Consider the following 27,974-nt stretch of genomic DNA (forward strand, 5'->3'; position numbering starts at 1 on the left):
CTGGGAAGGAGTGTGGAGTTGGACTGTGACCATCTGGAGGTTCATGTCAGAGTGGCTGCTGTGTACAGCACTCTGATATCCTGAAGCAGAGAAGCAGTCAGGGTAAACCTATTTGAAGTGGTCCCCTACACCTAAGAAAGTTAGATCTCATTCCCCAGAACCCCGTATATGTGTATATTTTTATATTTTGTATTCTTGTGTGTTTCCGAGGATTTAGCCAAAATAAACCTAATTTTATTTCACTGCCTTGTTTTGCCCTGTGATTGATCCCTTAAATATAAATGGTGTTAAAAGACCTGGTCTATTGTGACAGGGTGCAACAATCTTGGAATTTGTGGGAGCAGCAGTAAGATCAGTGTTGCTCGCCATGTACAGTATGACTGCAGGCAAGTTATTTATAAATGATTTGACCATTACGTCATTTGTTCTAAATTTCACTCCAAGCGTGCACCAATTTGCACTATTTCATATTCTGTTTCCTAAAAAAAATCCTAGGGAGGGCACTCCCACCACTCCCACCCACTCACATCCTCCCACCCACTCCCATTCCCTCCCGCTCCCTCCCAAGACTCCTTCCCAGATTTTTTACGAAATAGAATATAAATTGGTGCAAATTGGTGAATACTTGGAGTGAAATTTAGAAAAAATGACATAACAGTCAGGTCATTTAGAAATAACATTCTTCCCCACCAACGATTCTGGTGCACATCGCACCTTTCACCATTGTGTCCAGTATTTCCGACAAGCCACCTGGCAAATCTAGCTGAAGATGATGTCCGCCAAGGACCAATATTATATGGGGGTTATGGGCCAAAAAAGGCCTTGCCTAATTATCTTCCAGGCACCATGGTTACACCTTCTCATCTCCACCCTGCTCCGTCTCCAACACATGTCCTAATTTCATCTGATCTTACTTTTTGTCGTCATCTTGGTCTTTTGATATCCATTGAAATCCTGTTGATTACCATCTTTGTCCAACGATGGTCATTTCTTTTTGCGATATGTCATTCGAGTTATCTGAAGCTCAGAGCCATTGGGAGGGTATTCAGCACACTTGGCGAACCTACAGCCCCCCCTCCCCCCCACCACCACCACCCCCCTCCACACTGCACTTTCTGAATTTGAAAATGTCATACCCCCATTCTTTCTGCCTCCCCCCCATTCTTTCTCCTTCACCCCTCCCTCTCCCCCCTCCACATCCTCTCCCCCCATATTCTCTCTCTCCCCCACATCCTCCTCATTCTCTCACTTTCACCCCCCTCCTCATTCTCTCACCTCCTTCCTCATTCTCTCACTCCCCCATTTAATTAAAAATGCCTACCTGGCTGTGCTCTTCTTGGGGGGGGGGGAGCTGGGGAGATCCTGCACTGGTGCAGTGGCAGACACCAGAAATCGTCGAAGACTCCAGGGACACGCTCCTCCCTGGCTGTCCTCCTTCGGTCCCGCTGTCCTGCTCTGCTCCCACTGCCCACCGTTCTCCGTCGCCCATCATCTTCCTTCTCTGTGCCCGCTGCCCCCTAAAATGTGCCGCCCAAGGCAAGCGCCTAAGTCACTGAGCGGTTGCACCGGCCCTGCTGAAGCTTCTGAATTATCTTCGCACTTAGGGTCCAAGCTTCACATACATGAGCACATTTGTACACACATACACACAGCAATGTGTTGCCAGCACCATACTAACATCGCAGCTCCAAAGCATTTAGGATTCTGACATTTAAAGAGCTACATTGGCTGTTTCCATCTCTGCCCATATTAGTGGGTTCCCGTATTCCCGCGTGTATGCAGGCAACCCCGTCTGTTATCTTATTCTGCATCTCGAGCTGGTGATAAAGAAGCGTCTCCACTGACTGCCCAACCCAGAGACAACATGTTTCAAAGTGGTCACTTGTTCAGTTTGATTCCCAGTGCTATGTGACACGTGTTCCTTCCCAGAAAAGGGAAGACTTCGCGGGAGGATCCAGCATCTGGTGCGGACCTCCCGGACTGATCACAAGTCACATTAGGCCTAAAAACAAAACATGTCTTTATCTCTGCTGAGATAATGCATTGAAGGAGAAGAGAAGGAGAGAAAAACACAGATTTGCATCCCAAGCCGTGAGAAATAATGATTACGCAAGGGAGGAATGTATCCGTAGGGAGTCACCGGAGTAAATGCGTCTTAACCCCGACTTTGCCACGGGCCTGCAGCGAAGGGGAGGTTCCTTGATGGGTGCACATTATGTATGGCCAGAGTCAGGGGCCATTTATTTATAAATCTCTTTTTTTTTTTAAGTTTGACAGTGAATAAACAGATTATCTCTGCACATTGAATGCTACCTGATAGAAAAAGTGTAATGACCCTATCATATTTGCAATTATTATACATTCTGTAGCACTGCTGTTTTAACACTTTTGCCAATATATTAAGATTCTTGAATTGAATCGTCTTAAAGATATAACAAACCTGTGCAGTAAATGTGTGTACAATGGATCTAAACACAAAATAATCGCATTAAAAGTGACCCAGTTTTCCCTTTGAAATAAGCGGTTTCCAGAGATCAAAATATCAGATATACGTATTGACGTTCCACTGGGAAGGCGGCCACTGGGGAGGCGGCCACTGGGAAGGTGGCCACTGGGAAGGCGGCCACTGGGAAGGTGGCCACTGGGAAGGCGGCCACTGGGAAGGCGGCCACTGGGAAGGCGGCCACTGGGAAGGCGGCCACTGGGAAGGCGGCCACTGGGAAGGCGGCCACTGGGAAGGCGGCCACTGGGAGGGCGGCCACTGGGAAGGCGGCCACTGGGAAGGCGGCCACTGGGAGGGCGGCCACTGGGAGGGCGGCCACTGGGAAGGCGGCCACTGGGAAGGCGGCCACTGGGAAGGCGGCCACTGGGAAGGCGGCCACTGGGAAGGCGGCCACTGGGAAGGCGGCCACTGGGAAGGCGGCCACTGGGAGGGCGGCCACTGGGAAGGCGGCCACTGGGAAGGCGGCCACTGGGAGGGCGGCCACTGGGAAGGCGGCCACTGGGAAGGCGGCCACTGGGAAGGCGGCCACTGGGAAGGCGGCCACTGGGAAGGCGGCCACTGGGAAGGCGGCCACTGGGAAGGCGGCCACTGGGAGGGCGGCCACTGGGAAGGCATCAACAAAGATTAGCTGGAACGTTTATTGAACATGTCACTATTAAACATGAGCTCTTACATTAGGCATACAGTAGCTGACAAAGATTACATTTAATTCTGTTGAACCCATATTTAGTTCGCTGAGAAATAAAGGTCTTTTGTGGTATACACGATTTCTAATGTCATAGATGTAGTTTGAGTGCAGTAATGCGATGGCCTGAATTGCATTGTACAGCCAGGAACATTTAATTAAAAAACAGTTATGCCTTCAAACATCTCTCCAAGTATGAGGAGTTGTTTTATTAAATTGTATCTAGGGTCTGAAGAAATGACTGACCTTGTGATCATACAGTATACTGTAGTTACAGGAAGAAAAAGGTGATAGATAAGCAGATAGATAGTTAAGTAGATAGATAGATAGATAGATAGATAGATAGATAGATAGATAGATAGATAGATAGATAGATAGATAGAAAAACAAAATGAAAGATTCCTGCGCTCCTACCAATTAGGCTAAAATAAAATACTGTTCTCATGAATAATGGTTATTTCGTTAAAAACTTTGGCCAAAGCGTTATAAGCCTGCAGGTGCAAATGTGGTTATGCCTTGACGGGCTGCAGGCTTATAACGCTTTGGCCAAAGGGTTTAACTAAATAACCCTTTTTCACGAGATTACTATTTTATTTTAGCCTAATTGGTAGGCGCGCAGGAATCGTTCTTTTTGTTTTTCTATATGTAAGGCCTATCTTTTTATCTGCAGCAAACTTTCTATAGGGAGGAGCGCGGTATTATGTACAGTCTTCCATTTATATATATATTTTTTTACTACCGATCTATATAAACATGTGTATATATATATATATATTTATATATACATGTCAATATTTTTTATTATTTATCTATCAATAAAATATTTACCCAGGAAACAATATTGTTTTCAAATATGTCCTATGGATAATACATGTATGCATAAGCAAAATTTCTATCTTTACTGACTAAACGAAATCAATTCTATTTACTAAACTAAATTAATGCGGACACCGACAAACACATATTACCATCCCCATTGCCAAACACACATACAGGTATATAAACAAACATAGTTCATGCTCAATTGTCTTCTGTAACAATATTGTATTGGGCATTACCAAATGTTACTATGTAACTATGATTTCATTTCTAGTAAAATAAATGTAGCATTCTTAGCCTGAAATTACGTGACTCTGGACCATGATGTTATAGATTGTAATCAAAGCTGTTTGGCTAGAAGTCAGCTAGATATGTATCTGACCCCATATACTCAGACATATGAGGATCTGCTTGCAGTCATGTAATAGCTGCTCCGAAAGTCTCATTGTTTTTCTGATGCGATCCAGAGATTTCAAAGTTGAACCCTGCCTATTCTCAACTGTGGCATTAAATGCACACCCATGTGTCAATAACTCCGCGTGATACAGCACCGTTAAGGTTAGACTTTTAATAGCTCAAGGAAATAACAAACCCCCTCCCTCCCCCCTGTGGCTACAAATTGACCGGTCATAATCAGATAAAGATACAGTTCTGCATGTTATGGTTTTATTAGCTGCCATATTTTCGTTAACTCGTACAGGAAATGAATGATGATCAGACTTTACCAAGTCCAGCAGAACGGAAGCCAACTGAGTCTACGAGAGAGACCTTTGCTGGAATTCATCGCCTTGACATGTTATCTCTTTCTCATGTTTTATAAGTCAAAGCCAAACACTTGCTGCTGGGTCAAGCAGATACCATCACGAACATCTCGGTGCTAATCCTCTTGTAAAGACCCTTCATTTCCAAGACTCAGTCGTTGGCCAATTAACCCCGGTAGCGTTAGAGGAGCTATGGGGTGTTGGGCCTTTTGACGTTGGAGGGGTTAAGATGCAAAGCGAGACATTTTGCCAACTGATTGCCTTCGTGACTTTCGACATTTCTCCTGACATTCGTGGAATGTCAGAGCGAGGGTTAAACAGCCTGGCGCCCTTTTTATTTTTTTTTCCAGCAGAGTTCAAGTTACAGTACTTCCACCATGATCTCTAGATACCTGCTTTTTGGCACGGTCCTTCTCCAGCTATCAACACTAATTTTCTCCAGTGGAGTCAATCAACCTGGGGAATTTGTTTCAACGAGCGAAGGTCAGAACAGTATGTGTTTGGCTGGGTTTGAGATTGACTCCAATCTGCCTCTTAGCTGGACTACTCTAGACGGAGTCCCAGCAGGATATAATGCAGAACTCCAAGTTCTGTTAAATCGTGCCATTATTTCAGTGGAATGTCCAGTTGGGGTGGATGTAGCTCGGTCAGGATGTTTCTAGCTTTGACAGCAAATGGATAAAGCGGATGCATATTTCACATTGTATTCCTATCATCGTTCTGCCTCCGTGCATATCTGTCTGCCTGGTGTGTCTTCATCAACCTTATCATGTGTTTACAGCACTATCTTTATTACACACCAACAACAAAAACAAGACCAAGGTACTCGCCTCCAACCAGGCAATGTCTATGAATCGCACAGGGCTTTCCTGGAGAAATGACTCTCTATATAGATGTATGTATGTATGTATGTATGTCTTTATTTATATAGCGCCATTAATATACATAGTGCTTCACAGTAGTAATACACGTGACAATCATATCCATAACAAATAATATAAATAACGAATCATGGGAATAAGTGCATCAGACATAAAGTAACATTTCGGAAGAGGAGTCCCTGCTCCGAAGAGCTTACAATCTAATTGGTAGGTAGGAAGAACGTACAGAGACAATAGGAGGGCGTTCTGGTAAGTGCATCTGCAGGGGGCCAAGCTTTATGTATCATGTTTCTAGTATTATCCACAGTGCTATTCATATGCTTCTTTAAGCAAGTGTGTCTTAAGGTGGGTCTTAAAGGTGGATAGAGAGGGTGCTAGTCGGGTATTGAGGGGAAGGGCATTCCAGAGGTTCGGGGCAGTCAGTGAGAGAGGTTTAAGGCAGTAGAGGGTTTAGATACAAAGGAGGTAGAGAGAAGACATCCTTGAGCAGAACGCAAGAGTCGGGATGGTGCATAGTGAGAAATTAGGGCTGAAATGTAAGGAGGAGCAGAAGAGTGTAAAGCTTTAAAAGTGAGGAGGAGAATTGAGTGCGAGATGCGGGATTTGATCGGAAGCCAGGAGAGTGATTTCAGCAGGGGAGACACTGAGACAGATTTAGGAAACAGTGAGTTTAGGATAGATTGTAGGGGAGACAGGTGAGAGGCAGGAAGGCCAGACAGCAGGAGGTTACAGTAATCAAGATGGGAGAGAATGAGGGCCTGAGTCAGAGTTTTAGCAGTCAAGTAACAGAGGAAAAGGCGTATCTTTGTAATATTGCGGAGGAAAAAGCGACAGGTTTTAGATACGTTTTGAATGTGAGAGGAGAATGTGAGAGAGGAGTTGAGTGTGACTCCCTAGGCAGCGTGATTGGGCTACTGGGTGTATGATAGTACTTCCAGCAGTTATTTGAAAGAAGGTAGTGGGGACAGGTTTGGAAGGAAGTATGAGGAGCTATATTTTTGCCATGTTAAGTTCAAGTCGGCGGAGGCCATCCAGGATGATATTCCAGTGAGACATTCAGAAACTTTGGTCTGTACAGCAGGTGTAATGTAAGGGGTTGAAAAGTACATTTGTGTGTCATCAGCATAGAGGTGATATTTAAACCCAAGAGATGTGATTAGAGACCTAGAGAAAGTGTATACAGAGAAAAGAGAAGAGGTCCCAGGACAGAGCCCTGTGGTACCCCCACAGGGAGATTGATAGAGGAGGAGGAGGTGTTAGCAGAAGAGACACTGAAAGTACGATGGGAGAGGTAAGAGGAGAACCAGGATAGAGCTTTGTTACAAATACCAAGAGTATGGAGAATGTGGAGGAGAAGAGGGTGGTCCACAGTATCAAATGCTGCAGAGAGGTCGAGTAATATGAGCAGAGTGTAATGATCTCTGTCTTTGGCAGCATGGAGGTCATTAGTTATTTTAGTGAGGGCTGTTTTAGTTGAGTGAGCAGTGCAGAAGCCAGATTGTAGAGGGTCTAGGAGAGAATAGGTGTTGAGAAAGTTGAGCAAGCGAGAGAATACAAGACGTTCAAGGAATTTAGAGGCAAAAGGCTGGAGGGAGACACGTCGATAGTTAGAAAGACAGGTAGGGTCAAGCTTGCTGTTTTTGAGTAATGGTATAACTGTTGCATGTTTGAAGGAGGAAAGGTACCAGAGTAGAAGGAGGAGTTCAAAATGTGTGTGTGCGTAGGGATTATAGTAGGAGAAAGAGGTTTTAGGAAATGGGAGGGAATGGGGTCAAGAGGGCAAGTGGTAGAGGGAGAAGAGGAGATCAGCAGTGACACATCCTCCTCTGATACAGCTGAAAAAGAGTCAAGGAAGGCAGGAGGAAGCGGTGTAGGATGGGAGGAGGAAATAGAGGGGATGTTCTGATGTATGGATTCCACCTTTTCCTTAAAATAGTCAGCCAAAAAAACATGCAACACCCACGTAATAAAATCAAAAGCATATTACAAGGGATGGGAGGACAAGCTCTTCTCCACGTCCTGCCAAACCAGGGGGCACTTGGCAGGCCCTTGAAATTTGGCCTCTAGATCTGCTCACACTTCACTGCAGCCCCACCCTTTCTAACGTCCTGCAAGGCAGCTCCTTTTACACCTTGGTTCCTGACCCTCTAAGCTCGGCTAGCCACCAGGTCATGCAGACTTCTCCAGAGGCTTGCTACGTCCTTATCTGTTTGAACACAAATGGAGAAACATCGAGTGTACATAAGAACCACTTGGCTCACCCATTCTGTGCCTTCTCCTAGCCGCTGTGAAACTTATGTTCTAGTAGATCTGTTGGTGTAATTCCTATTCTAGCCGTATGTTTATTCATAGTCTTTTTTTAATTTGCATATTGTTCTAGGCTCTGCCACCTCTATTGGGAGGCAGGAACTGATTGAGCCACTTGTGCTGAAGCAGGAACTGATTGAGCCACTTGTGCTGAAGCAGGGACTGATGGAGCCACCTCTGTTGGGAGGCTAGTCTAACAATCCACTCCGTGAAGAACTCTACAAATCTACAAATCCACTCCGTGAAGTTCTTCCTCACATTTCCCCTGAACCTGCCACCGTCCGGTGTCCAAGTGCGACCTCTTGTTCTAGCACCTCTCCTTCTCTGAAACATGCTTCCATCCTGCACCAAGTGCGACCTCTTGTTCTAGCAACTCTCCTTCTCTGAAACATGCTTCCCTCCTGCACCATGTGCGACCTCTTGTTCAAGCACCTCTCCTTCTCTGAAACATGCTTCCCTCCTGCACCAAGTGCGACCTCTTGTTCTAGCAACTCTCCTTCTCTGAAACATGCTTCCCTCCTGCACCATGTGCGACCTCTTGTTCTAGCACCTCTCCTTCTCTGAAACATGCTTCCCTCCTGCACCAAGTGCAACCTCTTGTTCTAGCACCTCTCCTTCTCTGAAACATGCTTCCCTCCTGCACCAAGTGCGACCTCTTGTTCTAGCACCTCTCCTTCTCTGAAACATGCTTCACTCCTGCACCAAGTGCGACCTCTTGTTCTAGCACCTCTCCTTCTCTGAAACATGCTTCCATCCTGCACCAAGTGCGACCTCTTGTTCTAGCACCTCTCCTTCTCTGAAACATGCTTCCCTCCTGCACCTTGTTGAGACCCTTGATGTATTTAAAGGTTCAATCATATCCCCTCCTCTCCCTTATCTCCTCCAAGCTGTGCATGTTGAGTTCCTTTAGTCTTTAATGATAAATACTGTAGAAACCAAAATCTCTGCCTTACTATTTAATATCTTTACAATTTCACAAAGTCACACACAGTACCACTACTTTTTTTAAAGCAACTTTTGACCACTGGGTCAGGAACATGTAAACAGAGAAACCCAAATAGCACAAAACAGATGGATTTACCAAAAATTGTTTAAACTGGCTCCGAATGAAATGATATCATCCAATGTACCAACTGCAGCCTTATTTTCCCACAATCAAGATATCACAGCACCCCATCAGCATCTGATTAATAGCTTTGTTCTTCATCATAACCACAGTGATGTGTTTTTATATTATGGTTATCGGGTTTCCTCTTCAAAACATTTTGGGTTAGGAGGTCAGCACTTGCAGCAACGAGCGAGTTCTTTCTGATATAACCCTTCTTGATTTTTCTTCCTGTTTGAGATATGAATGAAATCTAGTGATCCACAAAGATTCCCATTAAACTTTGTAGTGGAAACATCTGCTGATGCTATGAGCAGATTCCGGATATATTTTGCTTCTACCAGTTCTGCATAGGACCATCGCTTTCTGCGGGTGTAGTCCCACTTAGGACCAAAGTGGATTTATGATGGTCGTATGTGGGAAACAGGCGGCCCCGAAGCTGAGCCCCATTAATTTCATCTCCAGGAATGCCAGGCCTCTATTTTGCTTCGCCTGGAGGGGAGGAACTGGTGACGCCTTCCTTGATGTGTATCTTGGGAACCTGGTTACTCTGGAGCTGAAATGACCACGACCCAGCTCTGGAGACCCCCTGCTGCCTGCCCATTTAAAAAATAGAGGGGGTAAAAAAAGGTTCTAATAGGGGCAGCTGCTCCTTTAATGGGGCAACTGTTATTATATGGAATGTGACGAGTGTAGGTATTCCTCAACCATTCTTTAATATCTGTGTTGGAAATGTTTGTCAGCTGAGATTATGATATGTTAAACCCCTTTAATTAAATCCACCCCCAATTAATGGACTTAGTTGGTTTTCTACTTGATGCCTCATGGTCCGTGTTCTGCGTCTATCGGCTGCTGGACTCTCACCTCTTGTGATGTCATTTCTACTCTGCCTGTGACAGGGACAATTGTGTAACAGCAGGGGGGTGTTAGAAAAGTATTTGATTTTAATATAAAGATATCATCAAAAAAAGAACAATAAAGTACATTTCAGGGTGCAGCCTGTCTTCAAAGCAGAGCAGAATCAGAAGGCGCCTCTGGACCAGGACCTCGATATTCCCAGCTACGTGAACCTCCCCATTTAATTGGCCAGCTTTTGCATTGGCTTGGGAAAGATGCCGCTGGTTGCACCCCCTCCAGGGGATTAAATATCCCGCATTTCGCTGACCGATAGGAAGCCACGGGCTTCTTTTGGCCCACGTAATGCTGGCATTTAAACAACCAGGAAGTAACCGGCAGCTTCCTCGGGAATCAGGGGGTCCCGGGAGCTGAACAAGACACGGAGACCCCCTGCTTCCTACCTATCTAACAAAAGGGAGAGCCCGAGGGGAACTGCTCCTTTAACCATTTACTGGCAAAAATTCCAGGACTACAGTATAATTTCCATATAGAAACCCGGATTATCACTAAGGAGCGACGTTAGGACGGAGGCATCATTTCGTGGTAGTGCCCTTGTATCTTCACCCAGCCTCCCTGTGCTCTAGGCACCAGAAAATTAGACTGTAAGTTCTGTGGGGCAAAAACTTGTGCCTAAAAATTCAATATGAAAACCCACCACAATAAGGACGTAATCCAGAGGAAACCACACCATTTAAAATATTACAATATTCACTAAACTACAGTATACACTTAGACCCACTCTAACCAATGCACTCAGAAGTATGCCCACTGTTTCTGTAAGTCTCCCCACATGCCAATTAGATTGTAAGCTCTCTGAGGCAGGGACTCCTTTCTCATAATGTTACATGTATGTCTTGATGCAATTATCCCATTTGTATTATTAGAACCTGATGAAGGTCCCCGACAGGTTGGGAAGCTTGTAACATATCAACTTCTTGTTGGTCCAATAAAAAGTACCATACCCCTCCTCCCTCTCCCTCCTGTGTTACTACATTAATTATTAGACTAATAATTTATACTATCACAAGGTATAAATAAAAATATATATATATATATCATTCCGTTTTAATTTAATCTTTATCAATCAATAATGATGCAATGTGCCAGACTTCATTTCAAACTACTAACTGGATGTTAGGACATATACAACCTTCCTACTCACAACGCACACTGGTTGGGGCTACGTTTTTAGCAATGAAACGTAGACGCACAATAACAATTCGAATCCGATCTCGGTATACAGGCCCCGATGTATCGTGTTGTTCTGTTGATTAGCGGAATTGCCTTTCCTGGCAGGACACCTCGTTCTCGTTTTATAACGAGGGGAACATAATGCATTTTACAGAAATCAACGTTCTGGGAGTGGATGAATCAGAAGCAACAAAGCGAAAACCCTGGCCGTGACTTGTGAGGAACCGTACCAAGAGATCTGTGTGTCTTACATCCCCACCGTGACAAATCCATAATGTTCCTCCGCAGAGAAAAATGTTCTCAAATAAAAAGAAATCACATTGAACGTTTATAACCTCCGATTTTTCTTCATTCAGACGCGGGGGGCTGTCTAGCGCGCGTTGAAGTATTTGTAATACAGGCGGTGCCAGGTGATCTGCCGGAATCTGTTTCGCAAACCGCCGTCGGATAACAAAAAAGTCTGATTGCGAATCCAATGTTAATTTTGCGGTGGCGAGTGACGGATAATCCGTTCTGATGTCGGATAATGCGTTCCACGGTCAGATAAAGCGTTCTGCTGAATGCATTAGGGCGCGTCGGATAATGCGTTCCACGGTCGGATAAAGCGTTCTGCTGAATGCATTAGGGCGCGTCGGATAATGCGTTCCACGGTCGGATAAAGCGTTCTGCTGAATGCATTAGGGCGCGTCGGATAATGCGTTCCACGAGGACCACCTGTACAGGGGGGATCCATCATCTCTGACACATTGCTCCGGTTTTATTTTCGAATTTGCGTCAGGTTGGAACGCTTGTATACAGGGCGCAGATTTTAAGCCAGAAAAGTTTACACCACTTCAGACATTGGAGGAAATTTTTGACGTAAATACAAAATATTAAAAAAGGGACGCACAGACGCAACATTTGATACATAATTTGCGCGTCACGTAATTTATTGACAGTCCCCAAATCGCCGGCTGACGCACACAGCACAATACATGAAGAACGCGAAGAGACGCAAGATGACAATGACACAATTTGCTCCAAATTTGTCGTGACACATCTCTCCACAGATGTTTTTCTCTGTCGAACCTTTGCTAGTCATGTGCATTGTAAATCTTCCTGCTTTGTAGTCTGTGTGTAAGCGTGAGAAAGAGGATTAACATGCTGGTTACATGTTACACAGCCACACGCAGAACATGGTGCAGTTAATCTAAATAAAATGATTCCGTGTTGAAACATAAATCCCCTTTGAGTTTCATGTGCCCATGAGCAGCCTGCCCAGGCTGAACGCTGACAGAAGTGCGTGCTTCCCGCCCGAGACGCACTAAATAGGTGAAGAAAAGGCAGGTTCTGCTTACATGTCTGTCCTTTACAGCAGAAGCTTTCAAAGTCACTCCCCACAATGCTTTGCATCTACAGCAGCAAGGCATTGTGGGGCGTGACTTTAGAAGCTCTCGCAGTGATTGACAGCTATACCCCCCATGCTGCCTGCACACACTGAGGCACACCCCCTCAACCCTCCCCCCCCCCCCAATATACTGCCTGGGATCGGTCACACAGTGTGTTATGCTGGATGGTGCAACACCTGGATTTAATATGGAGGGGAGAACCAGCTGTGGATGAACCTGCAAGGCAGACAGACTGAACCGGAGTCCTAATTACTCCCCCGCTCTGCAAATCCCGGCTTCGGCCTCCCAATATCCCCGGTTACACCGTGTGATACATATGAGAGTCCTTTGAACAAGTACAGGCGGGATCTCTCAGTGCTGACCTTCCAACGCGAGAGGTCAAGGATAGGAAAGCACTAACAAACCAGAGTCCCTACTCAGACCTACATCAGCTCATCGCCTTTGGCTCGCCTCCGTGTGCAGAATAATGGTGCCAAGTATCACGGCTAGGACATGTATGAATTATAAAGCTGCAGTGCTGCTAGGATCATTGCCATGTCATGACAAACGGGACTGCCAACCCTTCGCTCCGCCATGCCCGCCCCCCAGCCGATGTAAATGGGGGGGGGCATCACTTTAGTTTCGGTCAGTCTGACCACGCCATGGGAGCGGTCTTCCCGGTCATCCTCTAGAACTTGAACACTTTACCATGACGTAACCGGTACAGCAATAGGGCACTGTAAGGGTTAATATGTTAAATATAAGTGATTGACACAACTAAGGTGTTTGTTGTCAATAGTTTTTCTATTTTAAACTTTTAATAACGCCATAGCAACCACATGCTTTGTAGGGTTTAACAAGCTTTACCAAATCTTTTTCAAGATAAGACTGTTTGTAAGCGGTGGGAAATTGTCGATTCAGGCTTTTTTTCTTTGGGTGGCTGTGTTTAGCTAAAAATGGCAGCATAACTCGTTTAAAGAGACAAAGTTAAAGAATAATAATTACCAGATCCTTTTCAATTAAATGGACCAGAAAGAAATTTCAATTTTACACAAGAAACAAGCAATTCAAATGTTTACTTTCAGGGTAATTAACTCTTTGTATGGGGGGTAATTACACTGATAATTACAGAGAAAAGTGTCCTCCTGGGCGCTGATCTTCACAAATCAGTGCTCGGTAATTATGTAAAAATAACCAAGAAACCCGTGTATAGTATTATACTGTATAATACAGCGCAAATATTCAGCGCTTTCTTCTGGAACATTCCACACCGATTAAACAACGGGATAACGGTACATGGCAGGAATCAGACTACAGCTGTTAATGACACCAAACACGGGAAATAAACCTTGGAATAAAGAGTTCTAGGGAATACACCCTATGTGTAAAGGATTTCTATCCACCCTTCATGCACTGCACATAGATACATACATTGCACATAGATACATGCACTGCACATAGATACATGCACTGCACATAGATACATGCACTGCACATAGATACATACATTGCACATAGATACATGCACTGCACATAGATACATGCACTGCACATAGATACATACATTGCACATAGATACATACATTGCACATAGATACATGCACTGCACATAGATACATACATTGCACATAGATACATGCACTGCACATAGATACATACACTGCACATAGATACATACACTGCACATAGATACTGTACATACATTGCACATACAGTACATTGAATGCAAACATGCAACTCACATTGCAGTACTGGTCTTTAGCGTTGTCACCGTTTCAAGGTGAGCGGGTACAATTATTTAGAAGTTGTCTCAATAGTGATATGAGAAAAAGGACATAGTGCAGATCCACATGATAACTAAAATGTAATAAAACATATAAAGCAGACACCAGGAGTGTCACTCACACATTATCCCGTCCTTTAAATGCCTTGCACAATAGTAAACCTGGTTGTAGTTTGTCAGGCTTGTCCCTTTAGCTGAGCCCCTCTGGTCTCCAGTCCGTGGACCCTCTGGTCTGACTTCCACCGGAGTATTCAAGCTGATGGCCCTGTTGGCGTCCGCCTGTGGCTGGTACAGCCCAGCGTCAGCAGGGGAATCTCTTCCTGGTTCTCCTCCGCTCTGCTCTGACGTGATGATGTCACGCGTGCCGTCAGGGATCTTTGCCGGCTTAGCTCACAGGGATACTGCCTCTCTGCGATCACTCAGCACTCTCTCACACACTGACTATCAAAGAGTAAGGCAGCAAATAGCCGCAGGGAGTCCAGACAGCAGTGGAACCAGGCTACTAGCAGGCATAGGATGCAAACAATCACCCTACGCGTTTCGTAAGTTACTTCATCAGGGGTATAATCCAGGTCCAGGTGCCTGATTATGATGTTGCGGCTTCTATCTCTGGGACAGATGTGCTTCCAGTCCTCCCTTTTTATCTCTCAGACAGATGTGCTCCCAGTTATCCCTCTCTATCTCTCAGACAGATGTGCTCCCAGTTCTCTCTATGTCTCGGACAGATGTGCTCCCAGTTCTCCCTCTCTATCTCTCAGACAGATGTGCTCCCAGTTCTCTCTATCTCTCGGACAGATGTGCTCCCAGTTCTCTCTCTCTATCTCTCGGACAGATGTGCTCCCAGTTCTCTCTATCTCTCGGACAGATGTGCTCCCAGTTCTCTCTCTCTATCTCTCAGACAGATGTGCTCCCAGTTCTCTCTCTCTATCTCTCAGACGGATGTGCTCTCAGTTCTCCCTCTCTATCTCTCGGACAGATGTGCTTCCAGTTCTCCCTCTCTATCTCTCAGACAGATGTGCTTCCAGTTCTCTCTATCTCTCAGACAGATGTGCTCCCAGTTCTCCCTCTCTATCTCTCAGACAGATGTGCTCCCAGTTCTCTCTATCTCTCGGACAGATGTGCTCCCAGTTCTCTCTCTCTATCTCTCAGACAGATGTGCTCCCAGTTCTCTCTCTCTATCTCTCAGACGGATGTGCTCTCAGTTCTCCCTCTCTATCTCTCGGACAGATGTGCTTCCAGTTCTCCCTCTCTATCTCTCAGACAGATGTGCTTCCAGTTCTCTCTATCTCTCAGACAGATGTGCTCCCAGTTCTCCCTCTCTATCTCTCAGACAGATGTGCTCCCAGTTCTCCCTCTCTATCTCTCGGACAGATGTGCTCCCAGTTATCCCTCTCTATCTCTCAGACAGATGTGCTCCCAGTTCTCTCTATGTCTCGGACAGATGTGCTCCCAGTTCTCCCTCTCTATCTCTCAGACAGATGTGCTCCCAGTTCTCTCTATCTCTCGGACAGATGTGCTCCCAGTTCTCTCTCTCTATCTCTCGGACAGATGTGCTCCCAGTTCTCTCTCTCCATCTCAGACAGATGTGCTCCCAGTTCTCTCTCTCTATCTCTCAGACGGATGTGCTCTCAGTTCTCCCTCTCTATCTCTCGGACAGATGTGCTTCCAGTTCTCCCTCTCTATCTCTCAGACAGATGTGCTCCCAGTTCTCCCTCTCTATCTCTCAGACAGATGTGCTCCCAGTTCTCCCTCTCTATCTCTCAGACAGATGTGCTCCCAGTTCTCCCTCTCTATCTCTCAGACAGATGTGCTCCCAGTTCTCCCTCTCTATCTCTCGGACAGATGTGCTCCCAGTTCTCCCTCTCTATCTCTCGGACAGATGTGCTCCCAGTTCTCTCTCTCTATCTCTCGGACAGATGTGCTTCCAGTTCTCCCTCTCTATCTCTCGGACAGATGTTCTCCCAGTTCTCCCTCTCTATCTCTCAGACAGATATGCTCCCAGTTCTCCCTCTCTATCTCTCGGACAGATGTGCTCCCAGTTCTCCCTCTCTATCTCTCGGACAGATGTGCTTCCAGTTCTCCCTCTCTATCTCTCAGACAGATGTGCTTCAAGTTCTCCCTCTCTATCTCTCAGACAGATGTGCTCCCAGTTCTCCCTCTCTATCTCTCAGACAGATGTGCTCCCAGTTCTTCCTCTCTATCTCTCGGACAGATGTGCTCCCAGTTCTCCCTCTCTATCTCTCGGACAGATGTGCTCCCAGTTCTCCCTCTCTATCTCTCGGACAGATGTGCTCCCAGTTCTCCCTCTCTATCTCTCGGACAGATGTGCTCCCAGTTCTCCCTCTCTATCTCTCGGACAGATGTGCTCCCAGTTCTCCCTCTCTATCTCTTGGACAGATGTGCTCCCAGTTCTCTCTATCTCTCGGACAGATGTGCTCCCAGTTCTCCCTCTCTATCTCTCAGACAGATGTGCTCCCAGTTCTCCCTCTCTATCTCTCAGACAGATGTGCTCCCAGTTCTATCTCTCAGACAGATGTGCTCCCAGTTCTCCCTCTCTATCTCTCAGACAGATGTGCTCCCAGTTCTCCCTCTCTATCTCTCGGACAGATGTGCTCCCAGTTCTATCTCTCAGACAGATGTGCTCCCAGTTCTCCCTCTCTATCTCTTGGACAGATGTGCTCCCAGTTCTCCCTCTCTATCTCTTGGACAGATGTGCTTCCAGTTCTCTCTATCTCTCGGACAGATGTGCTCCCAGTTCTCCCTCTCTATCTCTCGGACAGATGTGCTTCCAGTTCTCCCTCTCTATCTCTCGGACAGATGTGCTCCCAGTTCTCCCACTCTATCTCTCGGACAGATGTGCTCCCAGTTCTCCCTCTCTATCTCTCAGACAGATGTGCTCCCAGTTCTCCCTCTCTATCTCTCAGACAGATGTGCTCCCAGTTCTCCCTCTCTATCTCTCGGACAGATGTGCTCCCAGTTCTCCCTCTCTATCTCTCGGACAGATGTGCTCCAAGTTCTCCAATGTTGATCCCAACTCTTCCCCAATTAATCATGTATTGTAATTTAGTCTCTTCCGAAGATAAGAGACAGTAAACTATAAATGAAAGAGATCATACTTTTCTTGACAGAACCAGGACTTACAAGTGACTTCATCTGTTTTAACATTTCTACATGCACCTGGGATCTTACACCAAGTCTGCAAACATTGTTTAAATGTGCACGTATTTCCAAGCCTCAGTACTGGAAGCGTAATGTTTTTATCATTTCAAATGCTTGTATTTTCCCATGATAGGTCTTTTAGTCTAATCATCCTCTTCTTTTCCCAAAACGACCGGCCACGGTCTTGCAAACCCAAAGAGACAAGTCAGGATTTCTAACTATATAGGACAGAGGAGATGGAAACATGGACACTCGCTTTCATGGCACAAGTGTCCATGATATGTAGGGAAAGTTTCACTATAGCATGGTATTGTTCGGTGCATTTTCTGAAGCCACATGGACCAATCCAAAGGACAACAAGAATAGGTTTGGTTCTGAATGCCTACCCAAGGCTTGAGAGTTCTGGTTCTTTTTAACGTTGTGCAGGGGGCTCTGTAAAATAACCCAGTGACAGGAGCTACACGATGAGGCTGGAAGAATGGTGGCAACGCTTCATTACAATAGAACTACCCATTCCATTGTAATATTATCCAGTGACATAGTTTATCTTAGATATTGATTTATGGCGCTTACTGGGACGAGGTGTTTATCACTCAGTCCTAAACAAAAGCAATTCCAGAGAAGCGGAAAAGTAGTGTTGGAAACAATACCAATCATTGTGGACAGGCAGATACCTCTCCCTTCCGGGCTACATGGTGAGAGCTTAAGTTTGAGTCATTTTCTGAAACTAAACCAAATGAAACAAGCAAAACAAGATGCATTGCATTAAAATATATATATTTTTATACTATAGGTTTAGAGCAGGGGGTCTCTGGAGCAGACCGCCGTTAATTTCAGTTCCGGGAACTCCCTGCTTCCATAGATACTTCTGTAGTGGTGCCAGTATCTGTGCAGTAAGAGAAACTGTGTGCCTAACATAATGGCGGCTTTAAATGTCCCACATTACGTGGGCCAATAGGAAACCGTGACGTCATCCGCTGCGGCTTCTTATTGGCCAGTGTGATCAGGACATTTAAACTTCACTGAGATACCGGTATCTCGGGAAGACGGGGGTCTGTGGAGCTGAAATGAATGTAGTTCCGCGCCAGAGACCCCCTGCTCAAATCCTTTAATTTAAAAAAAGCACAATGTAGCCTGTTCTGCTGCTTTAATCTCTGGATAAACTTCAATTCTATAGATGTTACCTCTCCCTTTTTAAGCCCTATATTGTACCTTTCTTTTTTAATGTAACCCTCCCGAAATATCTGCTTTTAGTTTAGACTTCTAGAGAGGACTTTTAGATTCGCCATAGGACGTAATGGTTTTGCTTCCTAATGGCTCAATACATCTGCATTTAACTAATATATTTATTTACACACGTGTATCTATATATGCACATGTATATAAAGAAGTGTGTGTGTGTGTGTTTATATATTGAATCTAGGGTCTGAACGCCTTGTAAGCAGAGTGTCTTCTAAATTAACGTGTGTGTATATATATATATATATATATATATATATATATATATATATATATATATATATATATATATACAGTATGAGATAGATTTTTGATCTCTATATACCGTGTAGTATAGCATGAAATGGGTTCCTGGTTACTATAGTACACAATGAGTAGATAACAGGTACTCAGAGGAAAGGAAAGTACAGAAGTCCAAAAACTGTATTCAATATATCAAACATATCATCATCCCATCATCTCCAGCCCGTCTCCCCACCGTTGGATGAAGCCTCCCCAATGATCTCCCAAGTCTTGCGGTTACAGGCTCTCTTCTCCACGTCACTCAAACAAAATGTCCGATTCCATCCTCACATCTTACTTTTGGTCATCCTCTTGGTCTTTTAATCTCTCCTGGAATCCAGTCGAGTACCAAGTTTGTCCAACGATGGTCATTTCTTCTTGTGACATGCCCAGCCCACCACCATTTTAATTTCTTCACCCGTGTGATGATGTCACAGACTTTTGTTTGGTCTCAAACCCATTCATTATTTTTCCTGTTACCCCGGGGAATACCCAGGGTGCATCGCTCCATATTTCTTTGGATAATACCCATCATGCTCCATAATTCTTTACGTTGTCCCAAACTTCTGAATAATCTTCACAACTGAATTCCGGCAACTTTTTTTTTTAGTTATCAGCAAGAAACTCTACGTATGAATGAAGAAATAATTAGGAATGGGGATAACAAAGGCGGGAGAAGGAATGAGGATGGAATATCAACCGGGCATGAATAAAAGCTTTTTCTATCACAGGTAAATGATGTATTGTAGTTTAAATGTAAATTAACCTTTAAAAACAAATCAAAATAGTAGCGCCAGTTGATTCTATATGAATAATCTACATAAATAGATAGTAGATAAGTGTATATTAAATGTACTAGTGATTAGCGATAATAAAAATATATATTACAGTACAAGATGTGAATGTGTTTGTGTCCAATTTCTACAATAGTGATACATAAATAACTAATACAATATGTAAGACAAACAATACGCACAACATAAAACAATGAACTAGTTCCTTAAATGTCCAATTGATAACAGATACGGTTAGGTAGAAGGGTACAAGGCAGCTTTCAGATGGATGAACCACATCCCAAGGTAAACCTAAAAAGAGAAGAGAAAGAACACGCCCCATAGCGTAAAATATACATTTAATGAGTAAATTAACCTTTATTTGCTTATGGTTCTGGTAAATGTTTAAAGGAAAATCCCCACCAACAGATTAACTTACATTTTTGGTTAAAAAGGGGTGGGGAGTGGGGGGGGGGGATGGAAAGACGCCTTTCCTATTAAATTTAATCTCTTTTGGTAGGTGAAAAAGGTGGAGTATGGAAACTAAAAACATGCACCGATAAACACCAAATTCATATGTGTGTACATTTTTTTTGTAAAGACTGATAAATAAAAGATGAGAGTTTAAGAAAATAGAACCACCGAAAATAAAAACACAGCTTTTACTAAAGACATTAGCGCCAAAACCCCGAATCCTTACATATATACACACATACATAATGCCGCAGAACAATTAGGAATACGTCGTTCTAAAATCCAAGGGGCCACAGATTTAGCCGCGTGAAGAGACGCATAACGCCGAGCTCGGGGGGCAGCAAAAGCTTCAGATTGGGACCGACCCCCCAGACAGATTTCTCGTTGCTGGGTGATGTGGTGGTTAGGATTTGGCACAAACGGTTAGTCTGGCTACATCTGTATGTGTCAACACTGCTAATTCAGCACCAAATGTACTGCCGGACATTCGTAAACCCAGTTTGTGGTTTGTCCCTTCTATTGGTCCCCAAATCGCAAGCGTTGGACAAAGTGCGATATAGTTAGAAAAGTGCGTTGATACATTGATGCAAAAAAAGACAGTGGAAATGCTTCTGTTAGAGTTAAAACTGCATTGATACAAAGACCCACTAGCCCAGGAGTGGCCAACTCTAGTCCTCAATGGCCACCAACAGGCCACACACAAGTGATATCCCTGCTTCAGCACACGGGGTGCAGTCATTCTGGCTGAGCCACTAATTGAGCCACGTTTGCAGAAGCAGGGATATACCTGGCCTGTTGGTGGCCCTTGTGGACTGGAGTTGACCACGCCGGCCTTAGTTACAATGCAGCTGTGTGTACCGGGGGAAACGAGGAGCCGTGTGATACTGAGGGCGTCGTTTCCATTCAGCCAAAGGCATCTTTTGCCAGAGAGAGAGAGAGACGTCCTGTTTAAAATGCGATGTTCACCCTTGTGGTTTGGTGGGCAGCCGGCTGGGAGGAAGTGTGTCTTTAAATGATAAAGATGTTACATAACTGCAACAAGACGCAGGAAAGAAATGATCTGGGAATATACAGCAGCCCCCCGGATGGGAAACAGGGGGTCCCGGGGATGATCCACGTTCATTTCAGGCCCCCCGAGATACTTACCGGTGAAAGTAGCACCGGGACCTCCTGGTATTTTAATCCCCTGCGTCAAACAGGAAGACGCAACGGATGACATCGCAGCTTCCTATTGGCCTACACGATCAGGGAGATTTATTAAACCGCCATTTTTGTTTCCTCTGGAGGGTACTGCGACGCATTAATTATCTCGGGGGCCGGGGGGTCCTGGGGCTAAGAATGGTGTGGTTAGGCTCCTGGGACGTCCTGCTCCCCCTCCAGGCAGAGAAATACATTGCGGGATTACAAAAACAGACGGCGGGATCTGCCCCTTTTAATATTTTAGCACTGCTTAGTAAACATAACTCATTCCCAATGGATTGCTGGCCGTGACGGGGTTAAAAACTGTTACCTGATACTGCAAACAGGTGAACACGTAACTCCTCTCGCTCGGCAGAGGCCTCGATAAGAAATGTCACCCGGATTGGTAGCACTTCCACACGTGGACGGAGTGAAATCCAAAATATGAAGAACATTCTTAAAAAACACAAAGTCAGGTCCACTGTATTCACGAGCAGGCCCTGTGGCAGATATATACGTGCAGCAGTCAGTGGCGCGCAGTATCACTGCTTTTACATACCACTGTATTCACGAGCAGGCCCTGTGGCAGATATATACGTGCAGCAGTCAGTGGCGCGCAGTATCACTGCTTTTACATACCACTGTATTCACGAGCAGGCCCTGTGGCAGATATATACGTGCAGCAGTCAGTGGCGCGCAGTATCACTGCTTTTACATACCACTGTATTCACGAGCAGGCCCTGTGGCAGATATATACGTGCAGCAGTCAGTGGCGCGCAGTATCACTGCTTTTACATACCACTGTATTCACGAGCAGGCCCTGTGGCAGATATATACGTGCAGCAGTCAGTGGCGCGCAGTATCACTGCTTTTACATACCACTGTATTCACGAGCAGGCCCTGTGGCAGATATATACGTGCAGCAGTCAGTGGCGCGCAGTATCACTGCTTTTACATACCACTGTATTCACGAGCAGGCCCTGTGGCAGATATATACGTGCAGCAGTCAGTGGCGCGCAGTATCACTGCTTTTACATACCACTGTATTCACGAGCAGGCCCTGTGGCAGATATATACGTGCAGCAGTCAGTGGCGCGCAGTATCACTGCTTTTACATACCACTGTATTCACGAGCAGGCCCTGTGGCAGATATATACGTGCAGCAGTCAGTGGCGCGCAGTATCACTGCTTTTACATACCACTGTATTCACGAGCAGGCCCTGTGGCAGATATATACGTGCAGCAGTCAGTGGCGCGCAGTATCACTGCTTTTACATACCACTGTTTTCACAAGCAGGCCCTGCAGATGATATATACGCCTGGCAGTCAGTGGCACGCAGTATCTGCTTTTAAATACCGTCATTTTCACTTCCTTTTCTCTATTCCTCCTCAATACTCAAACATATATTTTTCTAAATGTATATTTCCTTTCCCCCCTCCCCCCCCCGATAACCCCGTGGCTGTCACACTTCCCAGCAGTTACTAGCTGCAGAGTAATAACAGCGGGAGTTCCTATTCTGCTGGGTACTCTTAAATATGGCCGCCATTGTGAATTTGTAGACCTTGTCCTATGCTTCCGCCCAGATTACTGGAGCACTTTTGCATTATTTAGCACCGATTCCATAGCACAATGGGCCACATTTGCTAAGCAGTTCTACGCCAGAAGACACCTAACACGGCGAAGTCAATTTGCGTGCTTGGAAGGGCCGCCGCAGAGTGCCACACGGTCCTCTGAGTAATCACGTGATCACGGCGTCACTGATGATGCAGACGGCAGAGGAGGGCGTCCTCTTCTCTTCCTGTTTTTCTAGGTCGCGTTCAGCGCTCCACAGCGGCAAACAACACAATCTCCCCTATAAAAATACGCTGCGGGGCCATTACGCAATAACGCCTGCTAATCCTGACCAAAATAATTGCATTATAATGGGAAAGTATTGATTAATCCCCCCAAATTACCTCCATGACCCCCGCACCCCTTCCATTCACCAGCACACGTCTCGCAGCTCCAGGCATGCGGCCCTCCTCTGGAGTTAACCTGTTTTAGCAGTGAGTGTGCCACAGGTGAGACGTCATAAGGCAGTAGCAGTGAGTTCTGGCAGAAGCGGCTGCTCACGGGCAGGCAAAGGGAAGCTTTGGGAGGCGAGAGCAAAGAGCAGAGACGTGCTTTTATAGTGTAGGGCAGCACTGCTGATGGGCTCGAGGTGGAAGGAGGATCCCAATGGCTGGAGTAGGCAGGCCGGGGTCAGAGCAGGCAGAGTAAGCGTGGTCAAGCAGGCCGGGGTCAGGACAGGCAGAGAGCAAGCGTGCTCAGGCAGGGGGTCAGGGCAGGCAGAGAGCAAGCGTGCTCAGGCAGGGGGTCAGGGCAGGCAGAGAGCAAGCATGGTCAAGCAGGCCGGGGCAGGGCAGGAGGAGTAAACGTGGTCAAGCAGGCAGGGGTCAGGACAGGCAGAGAGCAAACGTGCTCAGGCAGGGGGTGAGCGCAGGCAGAGAGCAAGTATGGTCAAGCAGGCCGGGGTCAGGACAGGCAGAGAGCAAGCGTGCTCAGGCAGGGGGTCAGGGCAGGCAGAGAGCAAGCGTGGTCAAGCAGGCCGGGGTCAGGACAGGCAGAGAGCAAGCGTGCTCAGGCAGGGGGTCAGGGCAGGCAGAGAGCAAGCGTGGTCAAGCAGGGGGTGAGCGCAGGCAGAGAGCAAGCGTGGTCAAGCAGGCCGGGGCAGGGCAGGCAGAGTAAACGTGGTCAAGCAGGCCGGGGTCAGGACAGGCAGAGAGCAAGCGTGCTCAGGCAGGGGGTCAGGGCAGGCAGAGAGCAAGCGTGGTCAAGCAGGCCGGGGTCAGGACAGGCAGAGAGCAAGCGTGCTCAGGCAGGGGGTGAGCGCAGGCAGAGAGCAAGCGTGGTCAAGCAGGCCGGGGCAGGGCAGGCAGAGTAAACGTAGTCAAGCAGGCCGGGGTCAGGGCAGGCAGAGTAAGCGTGGTCAAGCAGGCCGGGGTCAGGGCAGGCAGAGAGCAAGCATGGTCAAGCAGGCCGGGGTCAGGGCAGGCAGAGTAAGCGTGCTCAGGCAGGGGGTCAGGGCAGGCAGAGTAAGCGTGGTCAAGCAGGCCGGGGTCAGGGCAGGCAGAGTAAGCGTGGTCAAGCAGGCCGGGGTCAGGGCAGGCAGAGAGCAAGCGTGCTCAGGCAGGGGGTCAGGGCAGGCAGAGAGCAAGCGTGCTCAGGCAGGGGGTCTGGGCAGCCGGCAGGCAAAGGCTTAGGCAGACAAACCGGGGTCAGGGCAGGTGGCAGGCAGAAGCGTAGAACAGGCGGAAGTACAGGCATGTCAGACGGATCATTCCAGAATGCTGGATTCAAAGGCACTGGGCACATTGTTCTGGCAACAGGAAGCAGGGACCGGCGGGTTTAAATAACAAGCCAGGGGGGGAGTCAATGAGCTGATGCACCACAGGTGTGGGAAGCAGTAAGAGCTGAAGCTAAGCGCACACTGATGCAGGTACTGATCCGATTCACTGATGCAGGTACTGATCCGATTCACTGATGCAGGTACTGATCCGGTTCACTGATGCAGGTACTGATCCGGTTCACTGATGCAGGTACTGATCCGGTTCACTGACACAGCGGCTGCCCTGAGCAGCAAAGGCTACAGGTTCACGTACCGCCGGGCCTAACATATAGATATAATTGGGAGAGACAAATAGGTGATGCTGATTCCAAATCGGCGAGTCATAACAAGTAATGGTCAACATGGAATAACTATAACGCTAACCTTAGCCCCTATATCAGGGGTGCTCAAGACCCCTCAACAGGTCAGGTTTCCAAGATACCGATACCCCTGCTTCAGCACAGGTGGATGAGCCACCTGTGCTGAAGCAGGGGTATCCTGAAAACCTGACCTGTTGGGGTTCCAGAAGACTGGAGTTGAGAACCTCTGCCCTATGTGGTTAAAATCAATGTAACGTTGAGTATCAGCCCAACTACTGGAACAGCCACCACCATTACCCGCCCACAGCGCCAATATAATCAGGGCAATGACATGGCTTGTTGGCGAGTGGTTTTAGATAAATGCCATCCATTAAACTTTGCAGACCTGCTCCTGTTCACGGTTCTTCCATTTATATACACAGGGCATTTCATTGCAGTTGCCAATTTTGCTTTTAAACTTCCTTTTGCGAATGCCTGTCAGCGAGGCCTCTGCGCTTTAATGGAGTTGGATCTGGAGAGAACAATTGATTGTTTAACACTTGGAATAAGTGACAGTACCCACATAATGTCTTAGTTCCATTTCGTAGAGTTAAGAGCCAGCAAATGGATGTTTACCTGGTTTCTATAAGCCGTGGCGCCACTGTAAAGTAACATATAAATATTTGGTTGGCTGCAGGTTATGATGCCTTTTAATGGAGCGCCTGAAAGATCACCAACGAATACTTTGCTACCAGTGAGGCCAGCAAACGCATGGCAGAGAGGTATAATAACATGCAGAGAGGTGTAATAACATGCAGAGAGGTGTAATAACATGCAGAGAGGTGTAATAACACGCAGAGAGGTATAATAACACGCAGAGAGATATAATAACATGCAGAGAGGTATAATAACACGCAGAGAGGTATAATAACACGCAGAGAGATATAATAACATGCAGAGAGGTATAATAACACGCAGAGAGGTATAATAACATGCAGAGAGGTATAATAACACGCAGAGAGGTATAATAACACGCAGAGAGGTATAATAACACGCAGAGAGGTATAATAACACGCAGAGAGGTATAATAACACGCAGAGAGGTATAATAACACGCAGAGAGGTATAATAACACGCAGAGAGGTATAATAACACGCAGAGAGGTATAATAACATGCAGAGCGGTATAATAACATGCAGAGCGGTATAATAACATGCAGAGCGGTTATGGTATAATAACATGCAGAGAGGTATAATAACATGCAGAGCGGTATAATAACATGCAGAGCGGTATAATAACATGCAGAGCGGTATAATAACATGCAGAGAGGTATAATAACATGCAGAGCGGTATAATAACACGCAGAGAGGTATAATAACATGCAGAGAGGTATAATAACACGCAGAGAGATATAATAACACGCAGAGAGATATAATAACACGCAGAGAGGTATAATTACACGCAGAGAGGTAATAACATGCAGAGCAGTATAATAACACGCAGAGAGATATAATAACACGCAGAGAGGTATAATAACATGCAGAGAGGTATAATAACAGGCAGAGCGGTATAATAACATGCAGAGAGGTATAATAACATGCAGAGAGGTATAATAACATGCAGAGAGGTATAATAACATGCAGAGCGGTATAATAACATGCAGAGAGGTATAATAACATGCAGAGAGGTATAATAACATGCAGAGAGGTATAATAACATGCAGAGCGGTATAATAACATGCAGAGCGGTATAATAACATGCAGAGCGGTATAATAACATGCAGAGCGGTATAATAACACGCAGAGAGGTATAATAACATGCAGAGAGATATAATAACACGCAGAGAGGTATAATAACATGCAGAGAGGTATAATAACACGCAGAGAGATATAATAACATGCAGAGAGATATAATAACACGCAGAGAGGTATAATTACACGCAGAGAGGTAATAACATGCAGAGCAGTATAATAACATGCAGAGAGATATAATAACACGCAGAGAGGTATAATAACACGCAGAGAGGTATAATAACATGCAGAGAGGTATAATAACACGCAGAGAGATATAATAACACGCAGAGAGATATAATAACACGCAGAGAGATATAATAACATGCAGAGCGGTATAATAACATGCAGAGAGGTATAATAACACGCAGAGCGGTATAATCACATGCAGAGCGGTATAATGACATGCAGAGCGGTATAATAACATGCAGAGCGGTATAATAACATGCAGAGCGGTATAATAACATGCAGAGCGGTATAATAACATGCAGAGCGGTATAATAACATGCAGAGAGGTATAATAACACGCAGAGAGATATAATAACACGCAGAGAGGTATAATAACATGCAGAGAGATATAATAACATGCAGAGCAGTATAATAACATGCAGAGCGGTATAATAACATGCAGAGAGGTATAATAACATGCAGAGAGGTATAATAACACGCAGAGAGATATAATAACATGCAGAGCGGTATAATAACACGCAGAGAGGTATAATAACATGCAGAGCAGTATAATAACATGCAGAGCGGTATAATAACATGCAGAGAGGTATAATAACATGCAGAGAGGTATAATAACACGCAGAGAGGTATAATAACACGCAGAGAAGTATAATAACACGCAGAGAGATATAATAATATGCAGAGAGGTATAATAACATACAGAGCAGTATAATAACATGCAGAGAGGTATAATAACATGCAGAGAGGTATAATAACACGCAGAGAGGTATAATAACATGCAGAGAGGTATAATAACATGCAGAGCGGTATAATAACATGCAGAGAGGTATAATAACATGCAGAGAGGTATAATAACATGCAGAGAGGTATAATAACATGCAGAGCGGTATAATAACATGCAGAGCGGTATAATAACATGCAGAG

The 27,974-nt window shown here is 45.7% G+C and overlaps 1 long non-coding RNA gene across 1 annotated transcript in view; it reads left to right on the plus strand.

Annotated features, from left to right (window-relative positions):
• The window catches only part of LOC142472503 (uncharacterized), a 123,471-nt gene that overhangs the window by 38,586 nt on the left and 56,911 nt on the right, over nucleotides 1-27,974 (plus strand). Inside the window, exon 2 of the long non-coding RNA XR_012789735.1 lies at nucleotides 19,590-19,710. This is a non-coding gene — a long non-coding RNA (uncharacterized LOC142472503). The remainder of the gene's footprint in view (nucleotides 1-19,589; nucleotides 19,711-27,974) is intronic.

Source organism: Ascaphus truei, chromosome 22 (assembly GCF_040206685.1).
Source record: "Ascaphus truei isolate aAscTru1 chromosome 22, aAscTru1.hap1, whole genome shotgun sequence".
Lineage (NCBI taxonomy): Eukaryota > Metazoa > Chordata > Amphibia > Anura > Ascaphidae > Ascaphus > Ascaphus truei.